This window comes from Tachyglossus aculeatus, chromosome X1 (assembly GCF_015852505.1).
Source record: "Tachyglossus aculeatus isolate mTacAcu1 chromosome X1, mTacAcu1.pri, whole genome shotgun sequence".
NCBI classification, from domain to species: domain Eukaryota; kingdom Metazoa; phylum Chordata; class Mammalia; order Monotremata; family Tachyglossidae; genus Tachyglossus; species Tachyglossus aculeatus.
In genome coordinates, this window is record NC_052101.1 from 12,989,704 (window position 1) to 13,010,628 (window position 20,925).

At 43.6% G+C, this 20,925-nt stretch overlaps 1 protein-coding gene across 1 annotated transcript in view; it reads left to right on the forward strand.

Moving 5' to 3' along the window:
- MCPH1 (microcephalin 1) overlaps nucleotides 1–20,925 on the forward strand; it is a gene marked incomplete at its 5' end in the record, with an annotated part of 367,307 nt that overhangs the window by 323,606 nt on the left and 22,776 nt on the right. The gene's annotated exons all lie outside the window — the stretch shown is intronic.

A 20,925-nucleotide genomic window follows, 5' to 3' on the forward strand; every position in this document is an offset into this window, starting at 1 on the left:
ATGCGCCCGAAGTCTCACTGAGCTGGCCCTTTCCCCTAGAGACAAAGTCCAGCCAGTTTCAGACTCTGGGCCTTCAGACTTAATCCATGCAAGCCAACTAAAAACCATCTGGATTCCGGATGGTACTGCATCCCGTACCTCTCCAGTCAGGGGCTCCAAGGGCGAGTGAACCCATAGACATCAGTTAAGTTCATCATCACCCATGTGAGCTAAGTTTGCAGATGAGTGATTGTTCCCGAGGGCTGCTGGTTCATTAAGTCCCCAAATCCCTTAGGAACAACGTGCGGTGTAAATGCCAACTGGGCAACGGTACCCAGCCCGGAGGTCAGGCTCGGGACCCTTCTCCAGATCCCATGGGATCCACGTTGCCATGGTTATTGGTTCTACTCAGACCAGGCCAAAAACGTTCGCTCAACGCAGGATTCCGCTTCTGTATCTCACTCATCTAAAAACTAGCCTGGCAAAACTCAGCCCTGGTTCTTCTCTTTCCATATTTCCTCATCGTATATATGTTTATTTATGTTTGTACATGTATATATGTTCGTACATATTTATTACCCTATTTATTTTACTTGTACATATCTATTCTATTTGTTTCATTTTGTTAGTATGTTTGGTTTTGTTCTCTGTCTCCCCCTTTTAGACTGTGAGCCCACTGTTGGGTAGGGACTGTCTCTATATGTTGCCAATTTGTACTTCCCAAGCGCTTAGTACAATGTTCTGCACATAGTAAGCGCTCAATAAATACGATTGATGATGATGATGATGATGATGATCGTTTCCCTCCTTTATCCTTTAAAAACTAATCAACTGGATTGTGACTGAATGCCATGAAACCTGCTTCAGGAGATACTTGTTCCGCAGAAAAAATAGCCTTTTCAGCAGATAGGCTTCAACTGCTTGTGGTGATGTAAGCACTGGGGCTTAGTGGAAAGAGGACAGCCGTAGTAATCCAAGAACCAGGGTCTTCATTCATTCATTCATTCAATCGCATTTATTGAGTGCTTACTGTGTGCAGAGCACTGTACTAAGCGCTTGGGAAGTACAAGTTGGTAACATATAGAGACGGTCCCTACCCAATAGCGGGCTCACAGTCTAGAAGTCTTAATCCCAGCTCCACCACTTCCCAGCTGTGTGACCTTCTGCACGGCATAACTTCTCTGGGCTTCAGTTTCCTTGTCTGCAGAGAACATATCTAGCAACTCTCCCAAGCAGCATGGAGTAGTGGATAAAGCACAGTCCTGGGAGACAGAAGGGCATGGGTTCTAATCCTGATTCTGCCCCTTGTCTGCTGTGTGACCTCGGGCAAGACACTTCACTTCTCTGGGCCTCAGTTACCTCATCTGTAAATTGAGGATTGAGACCGTGAGCCCCACGTGGAACAAGGATTGTGTCAACCCGATTTGCTTGTCTCCACCACAGTGCTTAGTACAGTGCCTAGCACATAGTAAATTCTTAACAAATGCTATATTGACTTTAATAATACTACATATGGTATTTGTTAAGCAATGGCTATGTGCCAGGCACTGTAATGAGTGCTAGAATGGATACAAGCATATCGGATTGGTCACAGTCTCTTGTCCCATGTGGGGCACACAGTCTTAATCCCCATTTTACAGATGAGGTAACTGAGGCACAGAGAAGTGAAATGCCTTGCCCAAGGTCACACAGCAGAAACGTTTTGGAGCTGGGATTAGAACCCATGACCTTCTGAGTGTAGACTAATTTCCTTGTGGGCAGGAAACATCTCCACCAACTCTGTTATACTGTACTCCCCCAAGTGCTTAGTACAGTGCTCTGCTCACAGTAAGTCCTCAATAAATACCATTGTTGATGATGATAAATACGATTAATTAATATTAGGTCTGACCCGCCTCTAAATTGTGTTTGTTCCCATAATAATAATAATAATAATAATAATAGTGGCATTTATTAAGCGCTTACTATGTGCAAAGCACTGTTCTAAGCACTGGGGAGGTTACAAGGTGATCAGGCTGTCCCACGGGGGCTCACAGTCTTAATCCCCATTTTACAGATGCGGTAACTGAGGCCCAGAGAAGTTAAGTGACTTGCCCAAAGTCACACAGCTGACAAGTGGCGGAGCTGGGATTTGAACCCATGACCTCTGACTTCAAAGCCTGTGCTCTTTCCACTGAGCCACGCTGCTTCTCTAATTCCTCTCTAATGCGGGTATACGGACCCAGGTCAGAAAGAAATAGGTAGTTCATTCATTCAATCAATAGGTAATTCATTCATCAATCAATCAATTCATTCATTCAGTAGGTAGTTCATACAGCAAACTGTTTTGGGTTTTTTTTTTTTACAAATGTATGTGCCACAGTTACATTTTTATAAAACAGGCTTCTGGAGTTTTGAAGCTGGATCCATTTTGCAACAAATAAGCACCAAGTCATGGAAGCAACATGGCCCAGTGGATAAAGCATGGGCCTGGGAACCAGAGGACCTGGGTTCTAATCCCAGCTTCACCTCGCCATCCGTGTGACTTTGGGCAAGTTACTTCTCTTCTCTGTGCCTCAGTTTCCTCAACCATAAAATGAGGATTCAGTAGCTGTTCTCTCTCCTACTTGCCTGTGTGCCCCATGGGGGACTGTGTCCAACCTGATTATCATGTCGCTACCCCAGTGCTTTGAACAGTGTTGGATGCATAGTAAGCGCTTAGCAAATACCGTAAAAAGTAATGCCAAAGCCTTTATTTTCAAGGCACACCAAGCCCGTTTCATATTTCTTTAATAAGATTAGGCTCATAACAACCCTGTGAGCTGGTGAGCCCGCAACCTTGGTGTCATCTCGACTTCACTCTCTCATTCACCCCGCACATCCAATCCGTCACCAAAACTTGCCGGTCTCACCTCCGCAACATCGCCAAGATCCGCCCTTCCCTCTCCATCCAAATCGCTACCACGTTAGTACAATCTCTCATCCTATCCCGACTGGATTACTGCATCAGCCTCCTCTCTGATCTCCCATCCTCCTGTCTCTCCCCACTTCAGTCTCTACTTCACTCTGCTGCCCGGATTATCTCTCCACGGAAACGTTCTGGGCATGTCACTCCCCTCCTCAAAGCTTCAACTATTTTGTTGATGTTCAGTGTAATCAAATGCAATGGACTAAGCTGTGGTCAGAGAGAATCTTGTCATTTCTCCCCACATCCCCTTCTTTCACCAATGGTTAAGTTCTCTTTGGTCTAATATTCGCGAGGAATCGCTTTCGAGGCTCGATAATGATGACAAACTTCAAGAAGAATTCTGGTAGTTCATCGGTCTGTCGATTGTCACAACACAGATTCTGAATGCCTGAAGAAGTATGCAGGGCTTGATCTTGGTTTTATAAAAGTCGTCGGTCCTATAACTTGTAGTTGGTGTGGAGAGCCTATCTGGGGCTTCCGAAGGCACAGGGATATTCAGAGCCTAAAAATAAAAATACTGTGGTTGATATATTGTGGTTGCTGGAGAAGCAGCGTGGCTCAGTGGAAAGAGCCCGGGCTTTGGAGTCAGAGGTCATGGGTTCAGATTCCGGCTCTGCCAATTGTCAGCTGTGTGACTTTGGGTAAGTCACTTCACTTCTCTAGGCCCCAGTTCCCTTGTCTGTAAAATGGGGATGAAGACTGTGAGCCCCCCATGGGACAACCTGATCACCTTGTAACCTCTCCAGTGCTTAGAACAGTGCTTTGCACATAGTAAGCACTTAATAAATGCCATTATTATTATTATTATTATTGCCTATCAACCTTCGTATCCTCACTTTGGGCTTCAAAACTCTCCGTCATCTTACCCCTCCTTACCTCACCTCCCTTCTCCCCTTCTCCATCCCAGCCCGCACATTCCGCTGCTCTGCCACTAACCTTCTCACTGGGCCTCGTTCTCGCCTATCCCACCATCGACCCCTGGCCCACATCCCACCTCTGGCCTGGAATGCCCTCCCTCCTCAAATTCGCCAAACTCTTCCCCACTTCAGAGCCCTACTGAAGGCTCACCTCCTCCAAGAGGCCTTCCCAGACTAAGCCACCTTTTTCTCAGCTCACCCTCCCCTCCGTGTCACTCCAACTTGCTATCTTTGTTCTACCCACCCGCCCCGTGCCCCACAGCACTTGTATATATATGTAAATATCCATAATTCTATTAATTTGTATTAATGCCAGTTTACTTGTTTTGCTATGTATAGCTATAATAGATTCTATATTCTATTATAGAATCTATAATTCTATTTATATCTATAATTCCATTTATTTATATTGATGCCTGTTTACTTGTTTTGGGCCCTTCTAGGCTGTAAGCCCACTGTGGGCAGGGGTTGTCTCTATTTATTGCTGAATTATACTTTCCAAGCACTTAATATAGTGCTCTGCACACAGTAAAAGCTCAATAAATATGACTGAATAAATGGTGAGGAACAGGCATCATCATGCCCACTTCTCAAGGTGCGTGAATGGTGCTGAAGTTTCCTGGCTTCCCAGGCCAGAACGTTATCTCTTTTGTTTTCATTGGCAAATCGTGCTACTACTTTTATCTGTCTAAATGCCTCTAACAAATTGCAAGTTGCTGTGTACTACATGATTATTTCGGATCGATACCTCCGACGAGATCAGTCGTAACCAATTATGCACAAATCCCGATGCTAAAATCACCTGAATGTGTGTTATTTGGATTTGGTATTCCATGAATAACTTACTAGTAGAAAGCCAGAGGTAGTACCAGTCAATCAATAGGTAAATTCACCTGAATGTGTGTTATTTGGATTTGGTATTCCATGAATAACTTACTAGTAGAAAGCCAGAGGTAGTACCAGTCAATCAATAGGTAATATTTATTACACACTTATCGTGTGTGCAGAGCAGCCTACTAAGCGCTTAGGAAAGGGCAATCCAGCAGAGTTGAGAGCACTGCACACAGTAAGCGCTCAATAAATACGACTGAACGAATGAATTTATAGACATGATCCCTGCCCACAAAGAGCTTCAGTCTCTAGTTTTTTCCTTACCACACTGCAGCTCTGTAGAACAATCATGTTAGCAGATTTGATCCCATGCAATTGAAGGAGTGAGATTTGCTCTGATAAAAGCTTTTGTCGCAAGGAGATCAAGACTGGGGAGAAAAGGTGAACAAAGCTTGTGAATTCATGTAGGATGCAGATTTTGAGAAAGAGGATGGATTTGACTGGAAGAGGTAGAAGATACTGAAAGTTTTTCTTACTGTTGACAGTTTGGATTTTTATGATGGGAGCTATGTCTGTCTTCTTTGTGCAAAAAAAAAAATGTTATGACATTGAGTATAACCTAGCTTTGGGCCTTCTGCCAACCTGATGGAAATTAGCCTACAGGATCATCACGAGTAATTACATAGATGGGTTTGGTTTTCTTTCCTTAGGAATTCAGCCTAAAAAGAGCTTTCACTTTATGTGAACCAAAGACCAAGCTTGTGAAGATTTAGGCTGTTTGTCTTTAACATGCTAGATTGCCATGCCAAAAGATTGACCTTCGCATTTTTGGCTTCAGTACTGCGTAGGACTTCAGGGTAGCTTGGGACCGCTGGCTGAGAAGAATTGCTCTCCCAACCCTCTCTCCATCTCCAAAACAACCCAGCCCTTCCAGACATCGTATAGTCCGCAGCCTCCCTTTCCCGAGATGATTGAGAGGGTGGGTGTTTGAGGGCCGGGCCCTGCAGGATCAGTAAATCTGATGCTCTTTCCAATCAGGGCTTAGCCCAAGATGGGAAACTGAAACTGCTGATGTATTTATTACCCTGGCAGACAACGGCCTTGAGTAAAAAGAAAAACTCTGATGCGTGTACTGAGTTTCACCACCATTTTCAGTCCTTTACCATTCATTCATTCATTCAATCGTATTTATTGAGCACTTACTGTGTGCACAGCACTGTACTAAGCGCTTAAAGGAGGCTCCTGACTGGATTCTGAGAGATGGCTAAGGCTCGTGAGCCTTCATTCGAAATACCTTCTTTTCACAATGAATAGATGCCTTACCTCACTCATAAAGGGATCAATGGGGATAAAGGGAGATAAGGGATAAAGGGAGAAGCAGCATGGCTCAGTGGAAAGAGCCCGGGCTTGGGAGTCAGAGGTCATGGGTTCTAATCCCGGCTCCACCACTTATCGGCTGTGTGACTTTGGGCGTGTCACTTCACTTCTCTGTGCCTCAGTTACCTCATCTGGAAAATGGGGATTAAGACTGTGAGCCCCACGTGGGACACCTGATCACCTTGTAACCTCCCCAGCGCTTAGAACAGTGCTTTGCACATAGTAAGCACTTAATAAATGCCATCATTATTATTCTCTGTGCCTTAGTTACCTCATCTGTAACATGGGGATGAAGATTGTGAGCCCCATGTGGGACAACCTGATCACCTTGTATCCCCCTCAGCGTTTAGAACAGTGCTTTGCACATAGCAAGTGCTATTTTATGGCATTTATTAAGCGCTTACTATGTGCAAAGCACTGTTCAAAGCGCTGGGGAGGTTACAAGGTGATCAGGTTGTCCCATGGGGGGCTAACAGTCTTAATCCCCATTTTACAGATGAGGTAACTGAGGCACAGAGAAGTTAAGTGACTTGCCCGAAGTCACACAGCTGACGACTGGTGGAGCTAACAAATACCATCATTATTATTATCAATGGCATTGATTGAACATCCAGTGGCTCCAGAGAACTGCACTAAATCCTTGGGAGAGTATAGTGGATTTATTAAGTATCCACTAGGTGCTCATTGCTCCACTAAGTGAGGAGCAGAGGACCTGGGTTCTAATCTCAGCTCTGCCACTTGTCTGCTGTGTGGCCTTGGGCAAGTCACTTAACTTCACTGCGCCTCAATTCCCTCACCTGCAAAAATGAGGATTCAGTCCTCCTCTGTCCGATTTAGACTGTGAGCCCTGTGTGGAACAAGGACAGTCTATGTCCAACCTGATTATCTTGTATCCACCCCAGTGTCCTCTAGACTGTAAGCTCCCCCTCTACAAACATAAGCTCATTCTGGGCAGTGCCTACTAACTCTGTTGTGTTGTACTCTCCCAAGTGCTTAGTACAGTGTCCTGCACACAATAAGTACTCAATATGTAGCAGCGAGGCCTAATGGATAGAGCCCAGGCCTGGGAATCAGAAGGACCTGGATTCCCCCTTTTAGACTGTGAGCCCACTGTTGGGTAGGGACTGTCTTTACATGTTGCCAACTTGTACTTCCCAAGCGCTTAGTACAGTGCTCTGCACACAGTAAGCGCTCAATAAATACGACTGATTGATTGATTGATTGATTCCAATCCCAGCTCCTCCGCTGTGTCTGTTGTGTGACCCTGGGCCAGTCACTTTACTTCCCTTTGCCTCAGTTACCTCATCTGTAAAATGGAGATTAAGAATCTGAGCCCCACACGAGACGCGGTCTGTGTCCAGCCCTGTATCTATCTCAGCACCAAGTACAGTGCCTGCCACATAGTCAGCACCTAACAAAAACCATTAATTAATTCATTAAATAAATAAATACCACTGAGTGATTAAATGGACAGTTGAATGATTCCAGACCTACAGATTCCTTTGTTCTAATCTAAACATGAAATAGTCAAGTAAAGGCACTAGATATAAGCTCTTAAAAACTCAAAGCAATGTTTTCCTCTCACCAGTGCTTTTCGCCCTAGAAACCTTAAACCTTTTTTACGTTCAAATGGCATTATCCCCAATTGCCTGGTGAAGAAACGGAGGCTCAGCCAAGTAGAGTGTTACCCCACAATTTCACAGAAAGTTAATAACAGTGGGAAATGAAACCCGCAACTCTGAATTCTCCGCTCTGTCTTCACCAGCAGACCACACAGGAACGCCAACAATATACCACTGAATTAACTTGTGTTAAGGGCATTTCAGACTCTAAAATGAAACCTTATCTGATGGCATGGGAGCTGTTCACACGCACCCCGGTTTTCTCTCAGTGTCTCTTTCAGCCCCAAAGAATTGACACCATCATAACATCCATCCCGGCATTTGTGTTTTATTGGGTGTTTATTCGTATAAGCTGACACTGGAATTTCTGGAGGTAGTTATCTTCAGATGCCAAACATTTGGATCAAAATCGTATCACTTGTAAATACTTACAGTAGGGAATTCTGAGCTATCGTGTGGTTCCTAGACTTGGTCATATAGGATTTCAGCCATTATTGAAGTAAAGCCCAACTGTTTCGGAAGGACCTCTGACGACCTCACTGCTTTTTTTTTTAAATGGCATTTATTAAGCACTTACTATGTGCAAAGCACTGTTCTAAGCGCTGGGGAGGTTACAAGGTGATCAGGTGGTCCCACGGTGGGGGGCTCACGGTCTTCATCCCCATTTTACAGATGAGGTAACTGAGGCACAGAGAAGTGAAGTGACTTCCCCAAAGTCACACAGCTGACAATTGGCAGAGCTGGGATTTGAACCCGTGACCTCTGACTCCAAAGCCCGGGCTCTTTCCACTGAGCCATGCTGCTTCCCTTCCTTTTCAACCCTGGCCAAATGGCCCCAGTCAGTGGTGGGTAATAAAGGAGACTGTGGTCAAAATATGTCATAGAGAGTCAGGCTGGGAAGACTTCAGGCGCCGCTTATACACTGTTATGAACATCGCGCTCAAGAAATCTTGTCTTGTCTTATACCTTCGAGTCATTTCCAACCCTAGCGACATCACGGACGCTTCTCTCCCAGAACGCCCCGCTCTCCATCTGCAATTGTTCTGGTAGTGTGTCCATAGCGTTTTCTTGGTTAAAAATATTCATTCATTCATTCAATCAATCATATTTATTGAGCGCTTACTGTGTGCAGAGCACTGTACTAAGCGCTTGGGAAGTACAAGTTGGCAACATATAGAGACGGTCCCTACCCAACAGCGGGCTCACAGTCTAGAAGGGGGAGACAGACGACAAAACGAAACATATGGGGGAGACAGACAACAAAACAAAACATATTAACAAAACTAAATAAATAGAATAGTAAATATGTACAAGTAAAATAGAGTAATAAATATGTACAAACATATACACAGGTGCTGTGGGGAGGGGAAGGAGGTAAGGTGGGGGGGAGGGGGAGGGGGAGGAGGGGGAGAGAAGAAGGGGGCTCATGGATGAAATACCTGGTTCTCCCTACGTCTGATCTGATTGTATTGTATGTACTCCCTGGGCTGAGTACAGTGCTTTCATTCATTCATTCAATCGTATTTATTGAGCGCTTACTGTGTGCAGAGCACTGTACTAAGCGCTTGGGAAGTACAAGTTGGCAACATATAGAGACGGTCCCTACCCAACAGCGGGCTCACAGTCTAGAAGGGGGACACATAGTAGGCTTGACACGTAGTCAAGCATACAAGTTCTAGCGCTTAGAACAGTGCTTTGCACATAGTAAGCGCTTAATAAATGCCATTATTATTATAGTAAGTGCTTAACAAATACCAAGCATTCATCACCTGGCCTCCTATCTCACCTCACTGCTCTCCTATTACAACCCAGCCCACATACTTCACTCCTCTATTGGCAACCTTCTCACTCTACCGCAATCTTATCTGTCTGTCCTCTGATCTCTTGTATATGTCCCACCTATGGCCTGGAATTCAATTCAATTCAATTCAATCGTATTTATTGAGCGCTTACTGTGTGCAGAGCACTGTACTAAGCGCTTGGGAAGTACAAGTTGGCAACATGTAGAGACGGTCCCTACCCAACAGTGGGCTCACAGTCTAGAAGGGGGAGACAGAGAACAAAAGATATTAACAAAGTAAAATAAGTAGAATAAATATGTACAAATAAAATAAATAGAGTAATAAATACATACAAATATATATATATATATATGCCTGGAATGCCCTCCCTTCTTCATATCCAACAATTATTCTCCCCACCTTCAAAGCCTTATTGAAGTAACATCTCTTCCAAGAGGCCTTTCCTAACTAAGCCCTCATTTTCTCCTTTCCCCATTTGCTCCTTTTATTCATCCCCGCTCCCAGCCCCACAGTACTTATGTACATATTTGTATTTATTTATATTAATGTCTGCCTCTCCCTCAAGACTGTAAATTTGCTGTGGGCCGGGAATGTACCTACCAACTCTGTTATACTGTACTCTCCCAAATACAGTGCAGTGCTTGGCACACAGTTAACTCTCAATAAATACAGTTAATTGATTGATTACAACAATTATTGTTAGTATTACAGTGCTAAGTGCTTAGTACAGTGCTTTGCACAGAGTAAGTGCTCAATGAATACAATTGAATGAGTGAATATGATGGAATGGAGAAGAATTTAAATAGGTGACAGTCGCTGTGATAGTATGTGTAAAAGGGAACTGGTCATAAAAATCACATTATTCATTCATTCAATCGTTTTTATTGAGCGCTTACAATGTGCAGAGCACTGTGATAGCAATAATAATTGTTATTATGATGGTATTTGTTAAGCGCTTCCTATTTGCCAAGCACTGTTCTAAGCGCTGGGGTAGAGTCAGGGTAATCAGGTTGTCCCATGTGGGGCTCACATTTTTAAAGCCCAGTTTGCAGATGAGGTAACCGAGGTACAGAGAAGTTAAGTGACTTGTCCAAGGTTACACAGCAGACAAGTGGCGGAGCCGGGATTAGAACCCACATCCTCTGACTCCCAAGGCCAGGCTCTTTCCACTAAACCATGCTGCTTCTCTGAGAAAGAGCACGGGCTTTGGGGTCAGAGCTCGTGGGTTTAAATCCCAGCTCCGCCAATTGTCAGCTGTGTGACTTTGGGCAAGTCACTTAACTTCTCTGTGCCTCAGTTACCTCATCTGTAAAATGGGGATTAAGACTGTGAGCCCCCCGTGGGACAACGTGATCACCTTGTAACCTCCCCAGCACTTAGAACAGTGTTTTGCACTTAGTAAGTGCTTAATAAATGCTATTATTATTATTATTATTATTCTCTAAGTGATTGGGAGAGTACAATACAACAATAAACAAATACATTTATGGGGAGAGGAATCCAGTCCTTAGCTAGGTGGCTTTTAATTCTTTTTCAGTATTCATTCTTTGTCCCTCAGACACTTTTTGACTTGGATGTCTTGTTTTTTCTCCGTCTACCCCGTTTGCTTAAGGAATTAAAGCTGCTAGCCTATGTTGGGATTCTATAAACAGAGATTTGCCATCTATTGATTAAGCCAAGAGTAATGTGAAATCTGATTACGTACTCCTTCAGGTTACGGGGTGAATCGTGTGTGTATTTTGTGGCTAATAGTATAGAGTTGTTATGAAGTTCCTTGCTGTTTTGATGGGGGTTTTTTTCCTTCATAACTCCTTCAGTATTGTGTGTATTTTGTGGCTAATAGTATAGAGTTGTTATGAAGTTCCTTACTGTTTTGATGGGGTTTTTTTCCTTCATAACTCCTTCAGTATTGTGTGTATTTTGTGGCTAATAGTATAGAGTTGAAATGAAGTTTCTCGCTGTTTGACATTTTTTTCCTTCATAAGATCCTTCAGTATTTTTAATATTCTCTGATAGAGTTTAGCCGAGAGGCATCTCTTAATAGCCATACAAGCCTTATATTTTCTTCCATGACCTTAATCCTCCAAACCAGTGATTCGTTTGTCAATCAATTAATCAATGGCATTTTGTTATAGTATTTGTTAATCACTTCCTTTGTGTCAAGCACCGTTCTAAGAGCTGGTAAACAGTTTGGACACAGTCCCTATCCCACCCATGGGGTTGCCAGTCTAAGTAGGAGGGAGAACAGGTAATGAATCCCCATTTACAGTTGAGAAAACTGAGGAACAGAAAAGTTAAGTGAGTAGACCTCACAACAGGCAATTGGCAGAGCTGGGATTACAAACCAGGTCCTCCGACTGTCAGGCCCGTGCGCTTTCACTAGGCCATACTGTTTCTCTGAGCTCTTTGTGCAGAGCTCTGTACTAAGTGCTTGGGAGAGTAAAATAGAATTGATAGACATGACCCCTCTAAGTGGAGAAGACAAACATTAAAATAAATTCATTTAGAGGAGAAACCACCAAGTATAAGGTATAAATGCTACAGGAGTGCTGCTAGGGTGAGAACCTCAGTTCTTAGGAAGTGGGATTAAATAGATAGGTGAGGCAGTAGTGGGAGAAAACAGGATAAGGGGATAAAAGTTCAATCAGGAAAGACTTCCTGAAGGAGATATGATTTAGGTAGAGCCTGGAAGATGGGGAGCGTGCCGGTCTGCTGGTCTGTCCATTTCAAGTCTAACATGCCACAAATAGCCACTCAAACATCTTTTGGCAACCATTTTCTTTTAAATGGCATCTATTAAGCGCTTACTATGTGCAGAGCACTGTTCTAAGCGCTGGGGAATTTACAAGGTGATCAGGTTGTCCCACGTGGGGCTCACAGTCTTCATCCCCATTTTACGGATGAGGTAACTGAGGCCCAGAGAAGTTAAGTGACTTGCCCAAAGTCACACAGCTGATGAGTGGCGGAGCCGGGAAAAAAGCAAAAAGACTGTAATGTTCTGCATCAAGTAAAACAAATCAATTAAGATGTATTGTAATTGACTAGGAATTATGGCTTTTCAGCTCAATTTATTCTCCCCCATTTTTTTTTTTCGCTCCTGCTATATATCATCTCTTTGTAGTAGTTTCTTCTCAAAGGACATGAATGTCCACATTCTATATGTGGACAGTATATGCGTATATGTATATTTTATATGTGGACAGTGCTTCTTCTGCTCCATTTCCCTCTCACAAGTCACCTAAAGGCATTAGTTCTGCATAATACATCTGGAACCTCTTGTACATATTTACTATTCTATTTATTTTGTTAATGTGGTGCATCTAGCCTTATTTCTATTGGTTCTGATGACTTGACACCTGTCCACATGTTTTGTTTTCTTGTCTGTCTCCCCCTTCTAGACTGTGAGCCCGCTGTTGGGTAGGGACCGTCTCTATATGTCGCCAACTTGTACTTCCCAAGTGCTTAGTACAGTGCTCTGCACACGGTAAGCGCTCAATAAATACGATTGAATGAATGTAAAGCTGAATCGGAGATGGGGAGGAGTGCTGAGAGTTGGGGAGTGTAAGGGCCTTGACCAAATGGATGTAAGGACATGGAGGACACTGGGCAATTCTGTGCACCACCCAAAGCCCAAATGCCCATCCAAAAAAAGAAAATAAAAAGCTGAAAGGAGTTGTTTGCACAGCCCACTGTTGGGTAGGGACCGTCTGTATATGTTGCCAACTTGTACTTCCCAAGCGCTTAGTACAGTGCTCTGCACTCAGTAAGCGCTCAATAGATATGACTGAATGAATGCAGGCTTTTATGCTCTCCTCCAACGCCTCTGCGGAGCTGCATTTAAAGCAGGCGATTCCTACATGTAATCATTTTTACCTTGTTCAATCAATGACATTTATTGACTGCTTACAGGGTGCAGAGAACTGTACTGAGTGCTTGGGGAAGTGCAGTACAATAAAATGTTGTCTGCCCGCAAGGAGCTTACAGTCTAGACCAGATATTTTTTTAAACAAAGCTCCTGTTTCTCTGCGTGTTTTTGTAAGGTCATTATTTGATCACCAGCCATCCTTCGGTGATAAAGCACTCTCTCTTTTTTTTTTCCAGATTCAATCACTCAGCACAAGATTTGTCCAATTGAAAATTACCTCATACTGGAATGAATAAGATATCAGTCAGCATGTAGCTATTAGAAACAGGTCAGAAAGTTGCCTTTGGACACATGTGAGAAACAAAACTGTGAAGAGAACCATTTGACGGAGAGGGTCTGATTTTCAAACATTCGGTTTGGATTGCATCATGTTGTCTATTCCATGTAAACATACCCACTTTATGGAATTGTGGAATACAGTGTTGAATGTATGCTGAACCATTTCATTAATAAAAGCATTTGCTAACATTTGTCTAAGAAATTGTCATTACAAGGCAGAGTCATTAATTAGTCACATGGCCAACACATGGCCATTTTTATACAACGTGAGGCTAAAAAGCATAAATAAGGAAATGCTAAGTGGCCTAATTACTTCATTTTAAGTGCTTTAATTCAGAGATCTTTATTTTTTTGTCACTACAAAAACTTAAAAAGTGTGAGTCATAAACACTAAAATCTGACCTGAGAGGTCATCCGTTTCAAAATGATTTATGAGAAAAATGATTCGGAATGTTACATGGCATAAATTAATGACAACAGCTTTTATCCTGTAATCCACTTGAAGAGGACTGGGAAAAAAAGCAAAAAGACTGTAATATTCTGTATCAAGTAAAACAAATCAATTAAGATGTATTGTAATTGACTAGGAATTATGGGTTTTCAGCTCAATTTATTCTCCCCCATTTTTTTTTTTTTTTGCTCCTGCTACGTATCATCTCTTTGTAGTAGTTTCTTCTCAAAGGACATGAATGTCCACATTCTATATGTGGACAGTATATGTGTATATGTATATTCTATATGTGGACAGTGGACAGGAGAAAAGTATATCGGAGCCCTGAAGCTCATTTTCCCCTCTACTATTCTGTCGTGCAGACCTTTCATCACATGGCTACACTGCATCAGGTTGAACTGCAAGTTTTGTCCCACAAGGCCGGATATTTCAAAGGTGCTTCTCTACATAAATTAATGACTGCTGAAATATTAATTCATTTTAAAAAAATAATTTTAAACATTTTTCATTCAAATTTTTTTTGAGGTTGGAGAGCCTTTTGAAATATTCATTTGTAGCCATTTTCCATCCAATAATCAGGCTTTTTTTGCGGGGGTGGGGGTGAGGTGGTGGCAGTGTGATTTAGTTAAGATTCTAGGAGGCTGAGAGGGAAGTTCTCGATTTGCATGAAGAGGTACAATTTGGAATAGAAATCAGGTGATGTTTTGGATTTCAATCAGTCTTTTTCAGCAGAATTAATTCTATCTAATATGAGCGTCTTATCACTGCATCAGCCCCCTTTCTGATCTCCCATCCTCTCTCTCTCCCTGCTTCAGTCTATACTTCACCCTGCTGCCCGGATTATCTTTCTGTTGAAAGATATCTTTCTGTGTTTCTTTCAAGGAACATTTGGGTGGGTATATACTTGGGGTTGGGCAAGGCTCAAACTAAGAATTATTTTAAGGAATAACTCCATCATCATTTGCTGGTTAATATAGCAACTACAATGAAATACAACTGCTCTATTTTTGTGGTTTTAATTTTTGGAGAAATTGGTCCCACTGGATTGTAAACTCCCCATTGGCCGGTATCAGGTCCAATAACTCTTTTGCATTGAACAGTCCCAAATACATAGCACATGCATACAATACATGCATACAGTAAACACTAAAAAAATTCCATTGATTGAGTAATTTAATGATCGATCGATCGGTCACCTCTGTTGTCAGGACCCGATCCATCTCAAATAATAATAATGATGATGATGGCATTTATTAAGCGCTTACTATGTGCAAAGCCCTGTTCTAAACGCTGGGGAGGTTACAAGGTGATCAGGTTGTCCCACGGGGGGGGCTCACAGTCTTCATCCCCATTTTACAGATGAGGTAACTGAGGCACAGAGAAGTGACTTGCCCAAAGTCACACAGCTGACAACTGGAGGAGCCGGGATTTGAACCCATGAGCTCGGACTCCAAAGCCCGTGCTCTTTCCACTGAGCCATGCTGCTTCTTGCCAATGTGTCATGCTTGGCAGGGAGAAAACTGGGTTCCATCTTTTTTTTCTTGGGCCTTTGTGGTCACCCCCCTCCTCAAAAATCTCCAGTGGTTGCCTCTCAGCCTTTGCCTGAAGCAAAAATTCCTCACTATTGGCTTCAAGGCTGTCCATCCCCTCGCCCCCTCCTACCTCACCTCCCTTCTCTCCTTCTCCATCCCAGCCCGCACCCTCCGCTCCTCTGCCGCCGCTCACCTCCTCACTGTACCTCATTCTCGCCTGTCCCGCCATCGACCTCTGGCCTGGAATGCCCTCCCTCCACACATCCACCAAACTAACCCTCTTCCTCCCTTCAAAGCCCTACTGAGAGCCCACCTCCTCCAGGAGGCCTTCCCAGACTGAGCCCCCTTTTCCCCTGCTCCTCCTCCCCTCCCCATCACCCCTACTCCCTCCCTCTGCTCTACCCTCTTCCCCGCCACACAGCACTTGTATATATTTGTTCATATTTATCATTCTGTCTATTTTATTAATGATGCGTTTACATCTATAATTCTACTTATCTATTCTGATGCTATTGATGCCTGTTTACTTGTTTGGTTTTGTCGTCTGTCTCCCCCTTCTAGACTGTGAGCCCGATGTTGGGTAGGGATTGTCTCTATCTGTTGCCGAATTATACTTCCCGGCGCTTAGTCCAATGCTCTGCACACAGTAAGCACTCATTCATTCATTCATTCATTCAGTGGTATTTATTGAGCACTTACTGTGTGCAGAGCACTGTACTACTCAATAAATACACTTGAATATACTCAATAAATATCATTGAATGAATGAATGAATGAATTGAGAATGATCCAGGGCAGAGACCCTAGAACCAAGCCAGATACAGCCTCAATAACCTAACCCAACCGTATGAGCAGAGGTCCTTTTATTTTTTATTTAATAATAATAATAATGGCATTTATTAAGAGTTTACTATGTGCAAAGCACTGTTCTAAGCGCTGAGGAGGTGACAAGGAGATCAGGTTGTCCCATGGTGGGGCTCACAGTCTTCATCCCCATTTTAGCAGCAGCAGAGAAGCAGCGTGGCGCAATGGAAAGAGCCCGGGCTTGGGAGTCAGAGGTTGTGGGTTCAAATCCCGGCTCCGCCACTTGTCAGCTGTGTGACTTTGGGCAAGTCACTTGACTTCTCTGTGCCTCAGTTACCTCATCTGTAAAATGGGGATTAAGACTGTAAGCCCCATGTGGGACAACCTGGTCACCTTGTATCCTCCCCAGCGCTTAGAACAGTGCTTTGCGCATAGTAAGTGCTTAACAAATGCCAACATTATTATTATCATTATTTTACAGATGAGGGAACTGAGGCCCAGAGAAGTGAAGTGACTTGCCCAAAGTCACACAGCTGACAATGGGCAGAGCTGGGATTCGAACCCATGACCCCTGACTCCAAAGCCTGGGCTCTTTCCACTGAGCCACGCTGCTTCTCTAAAGGACTGAAGGATTGTGAATTACAAAAGGAGAAACCTATCATGAACCTGGAGAGGGCAATAGGGCTTGGCCAACATGATGCCTGCCTTCAAGGAACTTCTACAGGGTTAACTCTAAAAATCCTTCAGAATAGTGGGGAAGCAGGCAAGCCCATGATCCTCTTCATCATCATCATCATCATCAATCGTATTTACTGAGCGCTTACTATGTGCAGAGTACTGTACTAAGCGCTTGGGAAGTACAAATTGGCAACATATAGAGACAGTCCCTACCCAACAGTGGGCTCACAGTCTAAAAATAATAATGATGGCATTTGTTAAGCGCTTACAATGTGCAAAGCACTGTTCTAAGCGCTGGGGGGATACAAGGTGATCAGGTTGTCCCACGGGGGGCTCACAGTCTTTATCCCCATTTTACAGATGAGGTAAATGAGGCTCAGAGAAGTTAAGTGACTTGCCCAAGGTCACACAGCAGACATGTGGTAGATCCGGGATTCAAACCCATGACCTCGGACTCCAAAGCCCGGGCTCTTTCCACTGAGCCACGCCATCTTCTCCTCTTCTCCTCCTCATCCCTCTTCTCCTCTTCTCCTCCCCATCCCAGGCCTATCCCAATTTCCAGAGCAGGAAGGAAAATAGAGCTGAAAGTGTCTAGGGCGAAAGTGTCTAGGGCCTAAGGGGTCCTTAAGTGAAGCCCTAGACCACAAAGGCCCAAGAAAAAGAAAGGTGGAACCCAGTTTTCTCCCTGCCAAGCATGACACATTGGCAAGAAGCAGCATGGCTCAGTGGAAAGAGCACGGGCTTTGGAGTAAGAGGTCATGGGTTCAAATCCCAGCTCCTCCAGTTGTCAGCTGTGTGACTTTGGGCAAGTCACTTCTCTGTGCCTCACTCACCTCATCTGTAAAATGGGGATGAAGACCGTGAGCCCCCCCGTGGGGACAACCTGATCACCTTGTAACCTCCCCAGTGCTTAGAACCGGGCTTTGCATATAGTAAGCACTTAATAAACGCCATCATCATCATTATTATTATTTGAGATGGATCGGGTCCTGACAACAGAGGTGACCAATCGATCGATCGTTAAATTACTCAATCAATGGAATTTATTTAGTGTTTACTGTCTGCAGAACATGTGCTATGTATTTGGGACTGTTCAATGCAAAAGAGTTATTGGACCTGATACCGGCCAATGGGGAGTTTACAATCCAGTGGGACCAATTTCTCCAAAAATTAAAACCACAAAAATGGAGCAGTTGTATTTCATTGTAGTTGCTATACTAACCAGCATATGATGATGGAGTTATTCCTTAAAATAATTCTTAGTTTGGGCCTTGCCCAACCCCAAGTATATACCCGCCCAAATGTTCCTTGAAAGAAACACGTTTTTATATGAGGAGAAAATCTTAAATCATAAACCCACAAATCCAGATTTGCTTGTACAAGTAAGTATTCTGAATGGGCTATTTAATGGTCTCACTGATGGAAAATAAATTTAGAGGTTTTGAATTAGAGATGCCTGTGGACAGTATGTATTGTGGATAATGAGCCTAAAAAGGAACATCGGAGCCAAATAGGAGGAATCCGGTATATGTTTATTGGAACCTTTGCTTTTACGATCTCATCCACGGGTAAAATTTGGTAAGGAGGTGGAAGGAGTGTTTCACATTTTCTAAATGGAACACTAAAGAGCATTAAGGGGCTTTCATGCTTGCTTTATGTCCCTTACGGGACATGAATGGATTTAAATGAATCTAATTATTTGGAGCGTACACTACTACAGCACTGACTCTGTACTTTGGATTACAGAGCTACAGATGAAGATTCATCCCCTTCCTTCTCAGGCCAGCACACGTGTTCCCTCATTCATTCATTCATTCAATCCTATTTATGGAGCGCTTACTGTGTGCAGAGCACTGGACTAAGCACTTGAGAGTACAATATAACAATAAACAGACACATTCTCTGCCCATAACGAGCTTACAGTCTTGCCGCCGACCCCTAGCCCCCATCTTACCTCTGACCTCCCTCTTCATATCCAACAGATGATGACTCTCCCCACCTCATTCATTCATTTATTCAATTGTATTTATTGAGTGCTGTGTGCAAGCACTATACAAGTCGGCAACATAAAGAGACGGTCCCTACCCAACAATGGGCTCACAGTCTAGATGGGGGAGACAGACAACAAAACCGCTGTCTCCAAATAGAAAGACTCCAATTTCTATTTGGAGAAAAGGTGTTTCCTCATCCCCCTAGATTGTTCTTTCTATAGGCCCAAACAGGCTACAGAGCAGATTTCTGCTTGGCGTCAGCTTTGGCTCCACCCAGCCTTCTCTTCCTTGGCCACTCTCCCGCAGGGAGAGAGCCACAGCGGCAAGCGTCGGTTCTTCATGCACACATTTTCTCTAAATTCATCCTTCCTGGCCACAACCTGACAACTGGACTTTGGCTCTCCCTACTCCAGTCCACACTTCACTCTGCTGCCCGGACCATTTTTCTACCAAACCACTTAGTCCACATCTCCCCATTCCTCAAGAACCTCCAACGGTTGCCCACCTCCATAGCCAACGGAAACTCCTTCGCCGTAGACTTTAAGGCACTCATTCATTACTTCATTCAATATTTATATCATTTATATCATCTCGTGGGCGAGAGGTCAATGGTGAGATAATAAATAATAATAATAATAATTGTGGCATTTATTAAGCGCTTACTATGCGCAAAGCACTGTTCTAAGCGCTGGGGAGGTTACAAGGTGATCAGGTTGTGCCACGGGGGGCTCACAGTCTTAATCCCCATTTTACAGATGAGGGAACTGAGGCACAGAGAAGTGAAGTGACTTGCCCAAAGTCACACAGCCGACAATTGGCAGAGCCGGGATTTGAACCCATGACCTCTGACTCCAAAACCCGGGCTCTTTCCACTGAGCCACGCTGCTTCTGCAGATAGAGGACATAGAGGTAGGGTGAGAAGGTTGGCATGAAAGCTAGTGCTGGTTACCCTGGCTCACTCATCTTCGGGTACCAAGCTCCCATCTCCAGGTACCATGGCAGGGACCTACCTGTCTTTTTCCCATGTTCTCTTTCATCTTTGGTCTTTCGGCACAACTCTGATAAGCCTTACCTTTCCACCCCACAAAACTGTCCAGACCACCCCCAGGTGTCTTCACAGTGTCTTGCCATTTTCTCTTTCAAATCCCTTCACTGCACTAGTTGCTTTTCTTCCTATTCGATTTCATTAATTATATTTGTTAAGTGCTTACTATGTGTCAAGTACTGTCCCAAGCTTTAGGGTGGTCCCTGTCCCATATGGGGCTTACAGTCTAGATAGGAAGGAGAACAGGTATTGAATCCCCATTTTACAGCTGAGGAAACTGAGGCACAGAGAGGTTAAGTGACTTGTCCAAAGTCACACAGCAGGCAAGTGCTTTTTCCGGTAGGCTTCACTGCTTCCCATTCGACATTTCTGTCAAATGTTTAGCTCCTGGTGTTGTCAAGCAGGCTAGGGTCTTCATGGTCACTGGATTTTACATAGTAAAACCAAGGCTTTGAAGTGTTCTTAAAAGAAATAAGTAGAGGCAAGACCCAGATGTCATGTCGTTTCTTAATGTTATCATACTTATTATTATTATTATTATTATTGTATTTGTTAAGTGGTTACGATTTATCAAGCACCAATCTAAGCACTGGAGTAGATACAAGATAATCAAGTCACACACAGTCCTCTGTCCCACTGGGGGCTCATAGATTAAGTAATAGGAAGAACAGACATTGAATCCCCATTTTTCAAAAGAGGAAACTGAGACTGCGATATTTAGTGACTTGCCCAAGGTCACACAACG